The sequence below is a fragment of the Micromys minutus genome, assembly GCF_963924665.1.
Source record: "Micromys minutus genome assembly, chromosome: 2".
Classification (NCBI taxonomy): domain Eukaryota; kingdom Metazoa; phylum Chordata; class Mammalia; order Rodentia; family Muridae; genus Micromys; species Micromys minutus.
In genome coordinates, this window is record NC_137971.1 from 8,740,279 (window position 1) to 8,759,091 (window position 18,813).

Below are 18,813 nucleotides of genomic sequence, written 5' to 3' on the forward strand. Positions count from 1 at the left end.
GCATCCAGGAAGTGGGTCTTCTCACTCTCCTTAAATTTTCATAGAAACTCAAGTTCTTCCATATATTGTCAAATTGACAATGGTTATTCACCACATTAGATTACTAAGAAAAACGGCCTGTAAACATGTTCAATCTTTTGGACATTAGTCCTCTGTCAGATGTGAGATTAGTGAAGATTTTTCCCAGTCTGTAGGTTCTGATTTGTCTTGTTGAGTATGTCCTTTGCCTTACAGAGCTTTTCAGTTTCTTAATGTCCCATTTATCAATTTTTGACTTTAGAGCTGGTACCAATGGAGTTCTGTTTAGGAAGCTCCTCCCCACACACACCACCTTTGTGCCAATGAGTTCCAGGCTTTTTGCCACTTTCTCTTCTATTAGATTCAATGTATCTGGTTATATGTTGAGGTTCTTGATCCATGTGAAATTGAACTTTGTGCAAAGTGACAAATATGGATCTATTTTCATTTTTCTACTTACTGACAGCCAGTTACACCAGCACCATTTATTGAAGATGCTTTTTATATTTTTAGCTTTTTTGTCAAACGAAGATCAGGCGTCCATAAGTGTGTGGGTTTTTTTTTTTTTCTTGTTTTGTTTTTGTAATTTTGTAATTATATTTATATATAGAAAACTTAAGTGTACATTTAACCCAGTTTAGTTTCGAGTTCTTTAGCCTTTGCCTTTTCTAGCTTGGCAATGTGAGCCACAGACTTAAGACCCAGAACATTACCTCCCCAGTGGCAGCGGATCTCATTGTATCTGTCATTATAATTGGTCCTAATAGCTTCTACCAGCTTAGCCAGAGCACCCTTGTCTTCTGAGTTAACCTGTGTGAAGGCAACAGTGGTACATGCCTTCCTGTGGACCAGGTGCCCTAGCCTTGCCTTTCGCTTGATGATGCAGTAGGGCACCCCCATCTTTCAACACAGGGCAGGTAGGAAAACCAACAGCTCAATAGGGTCCACATCATGGGCAATCACCACTAGCTGAGCCTTCTTGTTCTCCACCAAGGTGGTGACTGTATTGACTCCTGCTCAGAGGACAGGTGGTCTTTTGGTTGGGACGTCTCCTTTGCCAGCAGCTTTCTTCTCAGCACGAGCCAGTAGCCTTTGCTTTTTCTCCTGCTTTGTCTCTGGCCTGTACTTGTGGGCAAGCTTAAGCAGCTGAGTAGCTGTTTGGCCTGTCTAGGGCCTTGGTGAACTGGTTAATGACAGGAGGTACTCTGAGCCACTTATAGAGTATGGCTCTTTGCCACTGCAGCCTGATATAGCAGGGCCGTTTGACGAAGCCTGTTAGATCTCTTTTGGGCTGGATGTCCTGCCCAATGCTGAAGTTCTTGGGCCTTTTCTCAAACAAAGGATTGACCACCTTTTTGACCTCTTGCTTCTTGATAAGGGAGGGGTCTGGGGCCACCTTCTTCCCCTTGGCCTTCTTCCCTTTGGGCATCTTGATCGGCTGGAGGAGTGTGTTGTTTTATTTTTGAGAATTCAATTCTATTCCATTGTTCAACCTTTCTGTCTCTGTACCAAAACCATACAGTTTTAACCACTATTGCTCTGTAGTAGAGCTTGAGGTCTGGGTTGGTGATTCCCCTAGACGTTCTTTAATTGTCAAGAATTGTTTTTGCTATGCTGTCTTTTTTCTTAAGAAATTGAGAATTGCTCAAAAAGCTAACCTCTAAAAATTCAAACAACCCAATCAAAAAAAATGGAGTATAAAGCTAAATAAAAAATTCACAACAGAAGAATATCGAATGTTCAAGAAGCACTTAAACAAGTGTTCAAAATGCTTAGTGATAAGGGAAATGTAAATTAAAATGACTATGACATTCTACCTTACATTGATCAGAATGGATACGATTAAAAAAAAAAAACGCTCAGGTAATATCACATGTTTGTGAGAATGTGGAGAAAGAGGAACACTCCTTCATTGCCAGTGAGATTGCAAATTGATATAACCACTCTTGAAAACAATGTAGAGGTTGCTCAGAAAATTAGAAATAGATCTAGCTGAAGACTCAGGTATATCATTCTTGGGCATATACCTAAAGATACCTCACCATGCAACAGGGATACGTGTTCCACTATGTTCATAACAGCTTTATTTATGATAGTGAAGCTGGAAACAACCAAGATGTTCCACAACAGAAGAATGGATACAGAAAATGAGGTTCATTTAAACAAAACAATACTATTCACCTATTAAGAACAAGGACATCATGAGTTTTGCATGCAAATCGATGGGACAAGAAAATATCATCCCAAGTGAGCTAACTTAGGCCTAAAGGGAAATGCATAATATGTACTCACTAATAAGTGGATACAATCTATAGAATTCAAGAAGGTTATTAAGCAATAACAGAGGACAGAGGGACCTGTGAGGAAGAGGAGTCAGAGAGTGGAAATGGGAACATTATCAGGTATGAGGCGGAAACAGAAATAAAGCCCTGAGGGCCAGCATAAAGAATAGAAACAGTCAACGACGGGAGGTAGGAGGTAGGGGGGACTGTCTAGAATACACCAGAGACCTGGCAAGTAAGAGATATTCAGGATTCAGAGGGAGATACCTTAGATGAAATGCCAAAAAAGTGGGGAGAGGGAACTTGAAGAGTTCACCTGCAGTAGAAAGACAGGGTATCAAGTGTAGGAATAGGGTTGCCATCCCAGAGTCAAAAACTCTGACCCATAATTATTCTGTCCACAAAGAAATGGAGAAAAGAGTGGGGGAATTAAGGTACACTGACAGTCCCAAATTGGGTTCTAGCTCATGGGGAGGCCCCAAGGCTTGATACTATTACTGATGCTACGGTATGCTTACAGATGGGAGCCTAGAATTATCGCCCACCAAGAGACCCACCAAGCAGCTGAAGAAGTAAGATGCAGATACTTACACCCAACTAATGAACAGAATCCAATTAGAGAAAGGCTGGAGGAAGTTGAGGAAGAGGGCCACCCCATATGAAGAACACAACTCTCAACTAACCTGGACCCTGGAGATCTCTCAGACACTTAGCCACCAACCAGGAAGCATACATTAGCTCATATGAGGCCATGGCACATACACAGAAGAGGATTGCCTGGTCTGGCCTCGGTGAGAGAAGATGCTCCTAAGCCCTGAGAGACTTGAGTGAGGAGTGGGGCGGTCTGGTGGACTGCAGGTGCATGGAGACATCCGTTTGGAGAAGGAGGGAGGAGTAGGATGAGGTACACTTGGAGGGCAGACAGGGAGGGGAGATGAGGACTTGACCATAGAAAAGATTAAATAATTTATAATAATAATAATAATAATAATAATAATAATAATAAATAATAAATAATGATAATAATAAAAATAATAATAATGATGAAGGTTGAATATTACTAATGTCTGAACACAGAGAAATGTATGCACGCAGGTTTCATTGGCAAGAGAATTTTTTCTGGTCCCTTGGGTGCAGCATAAATGATTTTAGGAAGACTTTAAAAGAACCCTTTCCTCTTTCAAAAGTGCAAACCAGAGCTTTAATATTCTTTCTTGTTTGTCATTTGAAATCAATCATTATTTAATAATGTGGTATTTTCAAAGAAAGGGCAGAGTCTTCTCTGGCTCACCAAGAGTACTCCCAGAGTACCTCCCTTCACTTCCTCCCTCCTGAGGTGATTGGCTGAGGACTGCCTCCAGTGAAGTCTGCCCTTGTACCTTGCTTTAGGCAGCCTAATTGGGGCTTCCTTCTAAGTTGTAGAGAGTGAAACATTGTTTTAGAATGATAGTCCAGGAGTTATTGACTCATACAGAATTAAAGTTATTCAATATAGTTCTGTTTACTTTTGAATAGCTAATGCACTTTTATTATTCATAATTCAACAACTCCAAAAAGTAAAGTGAAAACTGACAGCTCCCAGTTACTTCCAGTCTCATGATCCTATTGTCTTCCCTTGAAGAATAAATGCTATTAATTCCTTTGAGTATTGTAACCAGTATTATCTTCCTTTACCTTTTATAGAGTTACACATTTACTCAGTTTTGTTTCTGTTAATAACATCTCCTGTAGATGACTTCATAAAATTATAGAAATTTTCTTAGTTAGAAAAGAACATATTTGATAGGATATTATCAATATTAATGGCAAAAATAATTTTCCAGATATTTGGGTTGTTTGAAGATATTTTTGTTTGATTCAACCATTTACTACATTTTATACAGACATGCACACACACATACACAGTATTCAAAGATACATTAAATAGTCACCAAGTATCTATTCACAAAGATAGATTTCTGACACAAAATCATTCTACTTTCTAAGAGTGAAAACCTGCCCTCTATTTTCAGAAGAAGCAATGATGGCTTTGTGCTCCAGAAATGACTAAAATGTTAGATTAAGAGATAAACTCTGTTGGGATGCTCTTCTTCGTATGGTAAGTGTGCTTAAAGTCACAAACCACAGCTTTAATTTTAGAATTTCTTTGCTCATAGATCAAGGTATTATGGCTTTTATCATGCAACTCCTCCAAAAAAAAAAAAAAAAAAAAAAAAAAAAAAAAAAAAAAGCTTCACAGTTTGCTTGCTTTGCAGTTATTTAAAGAGAGGTGTTAGATTGACAATTGCATTGGTACAGATATAAAATGAAAAAAAATTCAGTCATCCATTTTTTCTTATATACTATGTCATGTAGCTTATTTCATCCTGGCCACATTGCTGTGTGACTAAGAGCAAGGAAATCTATCAAGAGAAGAGAATTTAATCAAAATAATCCATGTCAAAGAACACAAGAGGAAAAGCAGCATAAGCCAAGGCGTGTCAGAACTGTCATTGTTTTCGCAGGAAATCTTACTTACAGAACAGTGTAGTTCTTCATTTAGATTCTGAAATTTCACAGAAACCTATCCGACTTCACTTATCAGATTAGAAGGGGCATAGAATGATAAGCCTCTGAGATTGTACAAACTTGTGATTGAGACACATATGTGGCTAAGGTGGGAGCATCACCAATCTGAAGCCAGAGAATCCTGTGCTACACAGTGCTTCCAATTAGTTCCAGACTACACAGGAGTCTCAGTCTCAAAACAAACAAAAAAAGCAGCCACCTGGACACAACAGTAAGAAACACAACATCAACAAAAATAAGACAAGAAAAATTAAAATAATATTACAAATAAAAATGTAGAAATGACTTTGAAAAAATACAAACTCTAAATAATGGGGAATATTCATGTAGCCAGTATGCCCTGCCCAGGTATTAAGTGTTATGCCACAGTTCAGTTTGGACATTCAGATACGCAGGGAAAGCAGCAGAGGGTTGCATCAGCAGGAACCAAAAGCTGTGGCTTCTGACAATTTAATTCTCTCTTGCTATTCAGGAGCCAAAGGCTGATATCTTTTGGCCATGGTACATAGATTGGTTTTCATGATCTTGATTATTCTTCAATCTAGAAACATATTGAAATTTTTAAAATTATAAATTTGCATATACTCTTTCAGCAAATATATGAATTACCTTTCTTATTTAAATTATAGTTGTCCAACATTATTTATGGCCATACTGTTTATAGCAAGGAAGACTGAGAACAGTCTCTACCTCATCAGTGGGGTTTTGTTATGCTTCCTGTCTCATCTGAAATTAGTAATAAACATGATATCTTAAAACATGATTTCCTCTGCACTAATAAATATATGTGAGATATGCATAGCTAGGTGAAAGTACATGTAGATCAGGATGTTGCAACGCATACTGTCTTTCATAAAAACCCGAAAGATTTTTATTGGCATGTTTCCATGTGCATTAACATTTTTATAAGGTTAAAAAGGAAAAGATGACAGTAATCAAACTATGCCTTCACAAACATAAACTGGGCTGATAAAATATATAGGGTTGAAGTTTTAACCTGCATTTTATTAGCTACCAGAATGCAAAATTATATCTAAAATTCAACCTGTGAGGGTCAGCTCTAGTGTACTTGGAGAAAAGCTCAGGAGAAAGAGGCGAAGGACATGCACATTCATGCATCCTGTGGCTGGCTTGTTTTCCTATTTTTTTGTTTGTTTTTTTATTTTTTCGTCCCCCCCCCACTGCCCAAAAGAAAGAAAAGAAAAAAGCTAGAAAAATGCCACCATTGTAATTATTCAAATTTGCAAATCCAGAATCACCTCTCACTTGGGTGTTAGCCACACATGAATCCAAGAAATTATGTCATTTAAATGTCAGCTCACTGGTTCACACAGTAGGATTCCAGACATTGGGATCTGTAGAATTTATTGAGCAGGTAAGAAGACATGTTTTCCTTGGAGGTCACCAAAATTCATTCAAGCATCCACCTGACTCACAACCTTCTGAAACCTGAACTACTAAATACATAACGGCCTCTTCTGGCCTCAACAGGTGCCAGCCATGCACGTGGTTCATGTGAATACATGAAGGTAGCGAAAGAGTCATACAAATTAAAAAACAACAATTTCAAAAAGATGAAGGAATTTATTGATTTCTATAGTGCCACACACCTACATAAGTTATAAAATTAAGATGATCCCTTCTGTGTTTTTCTCAAGACTTTTTTCCTATGTAATAAATGTCTATCGAATGGAAATATCATATATTATATTCCAACCCTATTATTTTTAGAAATGAGCTCTTTCCTCATATTTTCAAAAAGGTCTTTCACAACGGGTATTTTTTCCCCTTCGTTTTAACTGAGTTTAAGGGCTGTATGCTGAGAACATATAGCTATACTGGAGTGGTTTGCACACTGTGGCTCAGACCTTCAGACTGAATGAAGCTACAAAAACACATGACAAATGTCCATAGCTTAGACAAATAAAGGCAACCCTGGGGATGGAGACATCACTGAGAACGTTTGCTGTCGAGCAGACATGGGAAACAGGCTGCTGTCCTCTGCTGTCCAGCACTGACAGCCTTTCCCAAGCTCAGTTCTGGAAGTGGAAATGCACAGCCACACCTCCTCCTGACACACAGCATAGAGCAGAAATCCCAAACAAAGGGCTCCTGTTGCTGCATATTCATCGATGCAAATCAGGCCCCTCAGCGACAGCACTTGGCTCTGAGATTTCAAATGTGGGCATTAGCGGAGTTTCCCATAAGTTTCCATGAATATTAACCAAGAGAAGGATGTCAAATGGACAGCGGTGCACATTGAGACTTTTCTCCCAGTCTATGTGGAAAATGGATGTTTCTGGTTAGAAGATGCCCAAACTTCCCATATAGAATGTCTGTATTTTGGTCACCCCAATCATGTCTTAAAGGATCCATTGAAATCCAAAAACAAAAACAAAAACAAAAATCCAAGGAACAGTGGCTACTACTGTAATATACCCAAGTAGCAAACATAGTGCCCGCTCTTGTTCTGTGACAAATGGAAGTGAAAAACCGTAGTAACACGTTTTTCACAGAATAAAGTAGGACTAAAGAGGCATTTCTAGTTCTAGGTTGTAACAAAACTATAACAAGCTCAAGACTTGGCTGAGAAGAAACCACTTTGTCACTTCCTTACAGGATCATTGGGAGATCGTTGACACCAAAGTCACAGTTATGCTTTTATATGCAGTAGCATATCTTACTTATAATTTTTCATTATGGCAAACTGACATTACAAGATACATTTTTAAATTTTCATTCTAGTTCTCTGCAGTGGTTGTATATTTTTGTTTGTCTGTTTGTTTTAAAGTAGTTCCCATCCTAAAGTTTGAAAGGTTTATTGAATCACTCAATGTTTTGCTAGCTAATTCAAAATGTGATTTAGGAGCTAGAGAGATGTAGCTGTTAAGAGTCGGCTGCTCTTCCATAGGGTTTCAATTAAATTGCCAGCATCCTCATGGCAGATCACAACTGTTTGTATCTCTAGTCCAAAGAAATCTGGGCTCTTCTTCCAGCTTCCACAGGCATCAGACAATTACGTGGTAGTACAGAGAGAGGCAGACTCGCAGATTTAGAGAGGAATATAAACAGAGACATGCCATGATGCTTGAGAAGGCCAATTTATTAAATGTAAATATTGTGTCAAGTGGGAAATACCTCTTAATGAGTTGTCAGTCAACGAATCTCCAGGGGTCTCCCGAACAATGGAAGATATTGCCTTTGCTGTTTGTCATGAGACTCTGTTGATAAAAGACACAGAGGCTTAAGTTGCACATCTTTAAAAAATCAACCTGGAATTGACTTGGAATCTTTCTTTCTGAAAGTTTTCATATGCATGCTAGAATTCTGACTCACCAGGCACACTGCCTAATGGAATAATAGTGGCAAGGCTCTTATAAGAGTAACCACTCATCTTTCAATTGCATTTGAAGCTTTCACCACTTGAGGGAATTAATGCCAATTATTGGCAAGTTTATCGAGGGCATATGACAGGGAGGTGTATATGTGTCAGAGGGAACCTAGTGCTATTTTATTCCAAAATAAACAGGTTGCCAAGCTGCTTTTTAAGTATGTATATATGTATCCTTATATGAATGCTGCCTTCAGCCTTGGTCAGAGAATCTGTTTTCCCAACAGATACAATATTTAAGGAAGCTCTTCTCAGATGGTCAAACAGCTGAACATAAGCAAGCACCGCATGCTCAGCTGTAAGTAGCACGTGTATGTGACATCCCAACCTCAGTGCCAGAGTTCAGGAAACATCCCAGATGTTTTAGCCAAGACAGATGTGAAACACTGACATCTGGACAAAGTGTCACACTAATGTATGGTGGTTAGTTCAAAGAAGCCGTGCCTTCCTTCAGGAGAGTGGACCCGTCACTATTGAAACATGGATGGAAGAGACGCTTAGGAGACTTGTGAGACTATAACTCTAGCTGTGGAGCTGCTGGAATCTAATGAGTGGAGGAACAGGGACTTGCTTTTCTTCAGTGGTATAGCTATCGGTAAGAAGCCTCCACATCTGTCAGCACACAATCAGGCTCATTCAAGCATTAGTAATTAAAACTCGGAGGGCTTTAAAAATGAAGGCATGAAATAGGAGAAGGACTGTTTTGGAGGAGGAAGAAAAATGGGTCCAGAAGAAGTATAACAAGAATCAGAGGTACCTGGGGACTGAATATAATTAAAATATATTAAATATCTGTTAAAATTTATTCAAATATATCAAAATTTTATTTATATAATTATACACACACACACACACATACACACACACCAAAATTTGTTTAGGTTTGTTTTCTAGATAATTACTGCTTGTTTCCTTGTTTATTTATTTGGTTGATGAAGCATACAAGTTAGTACTGGATCCAGAAAATCACCACTGTATATATATACAAACACATATGCTTATACATACACACACACATATATATACATATTCATATACACATACACATACATGTGCACATACATCATATATGTATATGGACACACACATGTGCACATATGCATACACACACACACACACACACACACCATCCAATGGAGAAACGAGGACATGGGAACTTTGGTTCTTCCTTTGTCATGTCAGGCGTTTGCCTGAGTTCTCAAGCGTAGGCAGTGTGGCTCCAGAGCACCTTAGCAGAGTCACTTCCTTCATGTCCCCAAATCTCTCCTGAGCCTCACAACCTGGGTGGATGTGGGAAGTGATTTGAAGCCAGAAACAGACCTGGCTGCTCACAAAGCCTTTACATAACCAAACCATCTCAAAAATTTTGAGAATTATTATTTCTTACCTCAGTCATACAGCAAAAGAATTCACACATTTTAATATTAAACTATGGAATATTAAACTATTAAACTGTGTTGCACATTGTTCTGTATATATCAAAATCTGGTTAGTTTGGTTTTCTAGATAATCACTGTGTGCTTTTATTTATTTATTTATTCAGTGGCTCATAACAGTGAGTAATGTATCCAGACAATCACCATTGACTATGAATTCTAGTCTTTATAGTTAACTGCCATCTGTCCTTACCACCTTTTGTTTTTTAAAGTTTGGAATCTCTATAATAAGTCTTCAGAATGGATTCTAGTCACTATGAAACATTCATTCCTTTTTAAATTTATTGTTCTCTCATACAATGCATACTTGCCACAACTTCCCCTCTCTCCAACTCCCTCCACTCCTCCCAAGGCCCCACCTACCTCCTTCTCTCTGTTTCCTTCAGAAAAAAAAGCAGACTAACTGGAAACAGCCTAACAAGTTACAATTGGACTGTGTATCAACTCTCATGTCAAAGCTGGACAAGGCAAGTCAGTAAAGGCAAAGGAGTACCAAGAGCAGGCAAAAGAGTCAAAATCATCCCCACTCCTGCTGTTAGGTGTCCCACAAACGCCACAAGCTAATAACCATAACATAGATGTATAGTACTTAGTGCAGACCCATGCCAGATTTATTTTTTCCATTCGGTCTCTGGGAGCCCCTATGAACTCTGCTTAGTTGATTCTGTGGACCATGATCCCTGGTGTCCGTGACCCCTCAGGCTCCTACAATTTTTCTTCCCCCTTTTCTGCTGTGTTTCTGAAGCTCCCCGTAGAGGTCCAGATGGGTGTTTCCAAATTTGGCTTTCTCTTCTTTTAATGTTTGGTTGTGAGTCTCGACATCTTTTCTCAGGAGCTGTTGAAAGAAGCCTTTCTTCCGACAACTTGGCTAAAGGAAGGACCAAAGTAAAAACAGGGCACCATTTTGTCATTAGTTTAGTGTGCTTCCAGCATGTTTCTAGTAGTTTCTGTGTGTGATGTTACCTCTCATCTTAACCCATTTCAGATTTGGTGCTTGAGATGAAAACACTAGGCCAGGCATCATGGTTGAAATAAAATTTGAAGAAAAATAGGCTACGCTCTGCTATAACTACTGAAGTCTAACTGTTTCCTTTGACAAGTCACTGAGTTTAAATTACATTTTTTTTCCTGTCTAAAATACTTCCTGATGCTTTGGTTATTCTGTCTCAGTTATCCTATATAAGGGAAATGGTACCTCAACTTCTTTACAGAAATCCACATAATTCTCTTGCTATATTTCACCAGCTATTAGATAAGAGTTATTATTTACTACCTATATCACAAGGATTCCTAGGTCCTCTTATCAAAGCTGTAGATACTTACGGACTTTAGCTGATGAAGTAAAGTCTAAGATCCAGCCTGCACTTCCCCTTAACAAACTACACTCCGTGACAAGGCTCCATGTTTTTGCTTTTAATTGTTTTCAAATTCACAGTTGGTCAATTTTTTTAAAGATAATTGTATAAGAAACAAAGTAAGCGTTGTTGCATTTTCTGATGCACACCTAAAAAGAATGAATGTTGCATTTTACCCCATCCCCCCAACCTCAACACAGGTGCAGAAATTGAGGCTTAGATATTTGACACTCCTAGGATACTAAATACAATTACTAGGAAATACAGAATATTATCTTGTCCATAAGGCTACCCTGGCTTGCTTGTTTCTGTTTATTTTTCTCTAGCCATCAACTGTGGTTGCACTGAAGAAATGTTTTCTTAGAAAAAGCCTCTGAGGTTTCACTTGGCTGTACTACGTTTTGAAAAACCTTCCTCCCACTGTTTGTGTTTTCATAGGCTTCCTAAGGGATTTCGTTATTCCCTCCTTAAGAACCTCTCTCTGGCTCATAAAGGTTGGTTTGAGGTCTTTCTTTTGTTCCACAACTGTGTTGTTATACTCAGGACCTGCTGTGGTCTAGCGGCTGCCTCTATTGTTCTGTTACTGATTGATTTTTATGCCGATATCTAGGCATCTACATTGGGGAAGATTCATTTATTTTTATTTAATTGCCCTTTGGATTCATGTTTTCCTATGAAATTTGTGCTGGTTGCTAATGCTTTGTTAGACTGAGTTCCTCCTTAGAGAAGCTGAATCCTGAATCTAAAGCTTGCAATTATTTTGGCCTTTCCTGTGTTCCTGAGCTCTTGTTATCTATAAAAATCACAAATAGTTTCAAATAGTTTCTGGTTCATTGTTATAGACTTTTTATTTGCTGTCCACTCTGCTGGCGTCTAATGTTAGAATGACAAACATCCGCATTTTCTTTTAAAAACATCTTCCTTACTTATTACTCCATCTCTTTTGGCTAATTTTCAGTTTATGATTATATTTTTCCTATCATGAGATAGAAGAAAGAAGAAATTTCTTGAGGGCTGCTTAACTTATAGTATAAGTTATATATGACATGTACTCTTGACAAAAATCACAACTGTTTTTACCCGTGATGAACCATTTGTGATACAGGATTCAGGATTTGTGAGCAGCAGTCACAGCTTAGCATTTCTTCATTCTGATCCATACTGCTCTCTCCTCTTGTTTTCCATTAACACATTCAGTTTTCAATAAACAAAACTCACAGTTTACCCAGTATTTATACTGAACAATTCCTATGAAAGTTCTTCAGAACTTTGTCATTTCTGCCATAGTTTAGGGACTTTGTAAATAGGGCAAGTATTTTTAACCACATAGCATCCATAACGTTTCTTCATAGTTTACTGTAAGGCCACACATGTTTTACATGTCAGCTTTTATCTCTGTAATATTTGGACATTTGTTTTCCTGCTAATGTCTTTGTGTAGTCCTTTGTTATTTATTAATTATTAGCAAAACTCTCTCTGGGTTTTTTTAATTTCTAAAAATGAATTTTCTTTATATGATTCATATATGATAGTGGGAATACAAGTCCAAAATGAGATATTTATGGCCCCACCCAATTCTATTTCATTTTGTGTCTTCTAATCAAACTAGTATGTCATAGCTACTAAACCTTTACAGGTTACATTCTGAAATGAGCACAAGGACCCTCATCAAGGATGGTCTTTCTCCAATGCTCTTTGTTTCCTATCCTATCTCGGGCCCCCAAACCACAATTTCACAAATTTCTAGAAAATTGCATATAGATATTTTTTCATAAGATGATTTCTTATTCCTTGTTATTATTTTCTTTTGCTAACCCAGGGCCTTACACCGCTGACCTACATCCTCAGGTCTCATTGCAGCTTAATATAAAGTTATTAAAACCTATGACCTATCCAATGTCTAAACACTCTAAAAGGGTGGTTTTATTTACAAATTTTAATATAGTCTGTGAAGACTTTTTGGCTAGAGGAACGTAGGAACCTGTGTCCCAGGAAAGAACTGTAGTTGAAAGGAGAGAATTCATCACACTCATAATTCTGCAATTGTTCACAGCCTTCCTCTTTAGTTATTCAACTGCAATGATTCTTATAAACATAATTTGAAAAGCAATTTCTTCTGGTGATCAGTGATTAAAGCTATGTCTACAGTAATAAAAGTATGGGAATGCATACTTGTTTAAATGTTGTTTCTTTTTTTATTGAAGAACTTTATTTTAAAAAACAAAGATAAATGTACAACTTTTAAGCATTTTTGCATGAAAGTATAAGAATACATTTTTGTCAGTACTTGGCTTTTTTTTAAAGATTTGATAGTGTGCATTAAGATCTTACTAGTTACAATGAGCATAAAGTACATGTAAAACAGGATGTAACCTGGAATTAATCAAAGTTTTCTTGGTGTGTAAGGAATAAACATAATGTTTTTTTTTCTTTTATTTTCTTTTTTCTTGGACTTCACACAGTCCTTGAGTTGTTTCTTGGGTGTTCAGAGCTTTCTAGGGTTAGTGTCCAATTTTCAGTGACTGCATATAAATGTTGTTTCTAATCAATTGCTTCAACTTTCTCATAAATGTCATTGTAGTATTATTAGGAATTAGTTTGTTTTATAAAAAAATAGGGTTCAAATGAATGCCTAGTAATTTTGAAAGAGTTGCTGTTCTGAACTATCTTGTTGTTTTGGGGTTTTGGCAGGTGAACCTTCATAGTCGTTCTCACACATACTCTACTGAACTATATGTCCATCCATCATTTTAATATTTATTTGAGACAGTCTTGTTAAAGTTAACCAGGCAGGCCTTGAACTTGCTTCCCTCTTACACTACTTCCTTAGTCTCTGGAATTTTTGTCCTGCACTACCAGACTCAGCCAAAAAATTAATTTTAGAGTCACCTCTATTAAATGAATGTCAGCCATGAGATACGTACAAGTCTTAATCCCCACATTTTTTTCAGGGTGTTTTCATTAAGTCCCCATGATTGATGACTTCTGGACCTCGAATGTTACAAGTCCTCAAGCAGCCCTGTTTAGATGGGCACATTTTAAGTCACATTCTTGACTTTGGCAGGGTGATTCTCATGGCACTTACCTAAGATATTTCTTTCAATATATAACTTCTGCCTTATTTGATATAACCTAATATTTTCTTTATTTTTTTACTGATAAAAATGATAGATAAAATGTATTTATCATTAACTATATGGTAATTATGTTATGGCCTTTCATTGTATTAATTAATTGTTACTGAACTCTAGTTGCTAGTTAATATCATTATAATCTTTTCATAGGAAAGAAGATCAAGTTTAAAAGAGATTTAATCCTTCATTTATAGTAACACAATAGTTTGGAGGTAATGAAAATGGACCTATGCTTTTTAAAACTACCTGTGTCAATAAAGAAAATAAACAGCACTTAATGACTGAGTCCCCCATGTGTATATATATGGAATTATGTTAACACTTGCTTTGGCCATACAACTTGTAGATTTGCACTTTAAACACCCCAGAATCAGATCATGGGGAATAAATGAAGAATGTTTCAAATATATCTTGAAGTTCAAACTGGTTGTTATTTCAGAATTGATATGTATTTAATTAAGGCAACTTTAAAATTACTTCATTTGGTTGAACCTGGTGATATAGGCCAGTAATCTCAGAGACTATGAAAATTTTAATTGGAGGTAAACAAGTACAATTTCTGGACCTATTCAAGGGCTAGCCTTAGTAATATTAATTTTATCTTAAATTTCACGTATCATTTATGGGATTAGGAATGTTGAAAACCCTATTATGTACTTTAGATTCCAAAGATTGTGTTTGATAATATTGGGCTATCATTATCTTTAGACGCACCAGTAGCCATTGGAAGTCTGACATTAGACAATAAAATTTCTGTATATTCTTGCAATCAGTTAATTCAATATGATTTAAAATTTGTCCTTAGCATTGCTTAAATGATTTTCTGTCCACTCATACATGGCACAATGTATGGGAAAACAATGTTTGTTGTAAATATCCCTACACATCTCTAGTATCCATTATGCTGGCCTTAGGCTGAAAAATATCACTGTTGTTTTGGGGAGGGTTTTCTTTAAGATATCATAAAAAGATCCTATTTATTTACTGTGCTTAAAGTTCTTACCTTACTAAATGTATAAATTAAATAATATGGTACTCAGTAGCACCATTCCTAAAACAGGTAAGATATTTGGAATGTATTTACCTGAATTCCATTTCAGCAAACTTGTTATTTCAATGTTCCCCACTTATAGCCATTACCTATTCTGAGACCCTTTTTGTGACTTTAATATACCACAAAATACATAGTCTGTATACATAAGCAAGCACACAAATACACACACACACACACACACATACACACACACACAAACACACACAGACATACACACACACAGGTTTTGCTCATGATCTAGTAAATAATGGCTCAGCAATGCTTATGATGGCAACTGTTATTAACTCCAGCTTGGCCCCAAGAAATATATGGATATGGAAATAGATGGATAGACAGACAGACAGACAGACAGACAGACAGACAGATAGCTAGATGAACAGACAGATAACATAAAATAGAAGTGAGATTTTTTAGATAAAAGAATTTTCATTGAAAATAATACATTGGATCCAATATCGCATAATATTATTGGAAATAATGAAGTGTAGTAGAGGTGTAGATAACATAAATACTAACTTATATCTCACAATACTTAATAAACAGCTACAATGATGAATAGTCCCTGTTCTTAAAGATATTATATGTTTTTCTTTCTAAAGTCTTTATTCTTCGCTTTGCATCTTTGTGCAAAAACAGAATATGTGGAATAGTAAGACAGTGATGCACCGGTGACACTTTTATCTCAGGGGAAATCAGCAACTGTCTAATTGGATGTAGGACCCACTTAGTAGGAGAAAATACATGCCGGATTCTATAAACCTAACCAACTGCAGCTAGCTGAAGGGGTCATAGATCCCAGAGGAGAACCTACTAGTGTCATTGTTGGAAAGCAATATCGTTTCTAAATGCACAATAAATATTTATGTTTATATTATACATGCATATAAATTCTACTTGCATGTAGATAGTACCACAGATTCACAATTAATCAAAAATGCAAAGAATAAGCGACTGACCATGAGGCACCCCATCCCAACTGGCATATCTACCACAGTCAAATACACACAAATGTATTAATGAGATCATGCTTTCAAAGACTGCCTTTCCCTCATAAAAACAATGTTAGACAAGCAATTGAATTATGCTGCCTTTTTTTAGTATATGGATTTCTCTGTCTTTATGTAATACTTTCTAATTATTTTAACTGAGATGCCACTCAGATCTGATAATAGTACAAGAAACCTGTTTTGTTGTCTCTATGGTAAGGTGGTAAGCTCCCATTTTTCTTTCTTTCTTTGTTTTTTATAAGAAACTTCAGAATTTTATTTCCATCTTCCAAATAAGCAAATTGTCACATCTCTGATCTCCACTGAATTTAAATACACTACACAGTTGACTAACTCTCTCCTAAAAGAAAAGAATTAGGTGACGATCCAGAAAGTCTAACTCAAGTAAATTTTAACGTGTCCAACTTTGTTAATGGTAGAATAGATTGTCAGTCAAAGCTTAGAGTCATGGAACAGATGTCTCCGTGTTTTCCACTAGTGTAGTGATAGTGCATTACTTAATAGCTCAGGCTTCAGAAAAAGCGGGGTTCACTTGGGCACTCTCTGCTACCTGCCACACAGAAAAGTCACTTTACACACAAAAAGAGACAGCTCAATAATAATCACACTCTAAAGCTGATGAAAATTACATATGGTTGAGTGCCCACAACAATGTTGGACATGCACTAAGGCAACCATATTTTGGCCCTAATGCCTTCCCATCTTTTGTTAGATATGATTGACGGTAGCAGTGACCTTAAATGTTTTAATATTTACACATGTGAAAGATTCCATTTAGTCTCTACCATTCAGCTGTCTGGGTAGCCATTTTCTTGCTTTCAAATTTTGAATTAATTTGTATAATGTATTTGAATTTTTCCATGGTTGGAATAACATTGGCACCTGATTTATTTTATTTGTTAAAACTCTATCATTAGAAATACAAGGTTTAACATGCACAAAGCCAAGAAATGAAAGGTGCCAGATAGTTTCTATCACACTGTCTTTGGAACACCCAACAGGAGGCACCTGACTTATAAGAACCATCTCCTCAATGTACCAATGGCCCTGCAGGTTGTACTTCAGTTAGAATGGAGCTTCCTGCTCGGTAGACTTTTCTCATAGAGTCCCATACAGTTCCAGCTCTACCAGAAGCAGTGTCAGGGCTGATATGTCATGTTTCCTTTACGCAAAAGTTCAAACATTACTCATGAAACCACAATAAATCCCTCTCATTTGCTAGGCTAATTTGATAAAAATTCTGATTAAATGAAGTAGTCATGAATGAAATAGCTTTCCTTCTCCATTTCTCCCAAGTGTCATTTAAATGGAAGGGGATACTGGTTGAGTCAAGCTGATACCCAACCCTCATGGATTATCTTAAATTTGACTCCAGAATATGACCTTCCTTGATAAAAAGAAACCAGTTCTGTTCTCTGTAAACTTGGGGCAGCTTGCCATGCAAAGGTAGATATTATCACCGGATTCAGAGAGAACCAAAGAATATGCTTTGGGAAAATCTAATATTGCATCAATGGCTATTTACCTATACATCCAGTGTGTAAACAGACCAGATAACCACAAGTTTCTACTACTATCAAATATTAATAGTTAAGAACATGGTAAGATGTCTTATGCATGAGTCAAAACCATCCATATTTCACTCTAGACTAATAGGAAACTATTGCTCTGCCAGTCTATTTTTAACCCTGACTTCCCACACACGCTCTTCACTCAACCTTTGCCCATCTAACTCTGTCCAGACATGGCTTCTGCATTAATGTCACTTGCAGTCTCCATGTCTCATTAGTGGGTGCTTCCTTCTTTAACAAGTACTGTATCAAACCTACACTGTAGCTGGTTTTTTACTGAACAGTGACTGGAAACAGCTAATCTGAGTGAGAAAATAATACACTCCTGCATTAGAGAGGACTTGATACAACTTCCAAACACCTTGTCTCTCAATTTTCTCACATATTAAACAATAATATTACAATAATAATGTAATTATGAAAGCCCATGTTGTTTTCAGAGCAAAATTATCTTACCATTATGCAGTATTTCTTTTAGCAACACAAGCTTATTTTATTTGCAGAAAAGAAATATAACTTATGTATCTGCAGAATCACAACTATTAGCAGTGGGTTAAACAAAATATTAATAAATATCAGTTAATTTAATCATTACATATATACTCATAGTGAATATAATGTGCAATGAATTAGTTTTTTCTTCTATTTTGGGTTATTAGTAATGTTGATCAAATAGTATTTTAATAGTATAAATTAATTACACAAAGTAATGGGATTGTCAACATTTTCTATGTGTGTATATGATATTTTGATCAACTTTGCCCTCCATTATTTGCCCCCTGTCTCCCTCCTGATACCTTTGAGCCCTTGGCTCTTTCTTGCCTCTCCATACTCCCATCTATCCTCATTGTTATCCCAAGTTTTCTGTTCTCTACTTCCACGTAATTTAAGATGCTTTTCTGAGAGATTTGAGTTCAACTTCTATCATTTCACTCTTACTCTTGCACCCTCCAAATTTGTATGTCCTTGAAATAGCTGAAGCTACAGTCATGAAGTC

General features: G+C 36.8%; 1 pseudogene across 1 annotated transcript; it reads right to left on the reverse strand.

Annotated features, from left to right (window-relative positions):
* Positions 1-645: 645 nt before the first annotated feature.
* LOC308418170 (large ribosomal subunit protein eL8-like) lies at positions 646-1,447 on the reverse strand (annotated as a pseudogene). Its single transcript has one exon. The product of its transcript is annotated as a large ribosomal subunit protein eL8-like (transcript).
* Between the last annotated feature and the right edge of the window lie 17,366 nt (positions 1,448-18,813).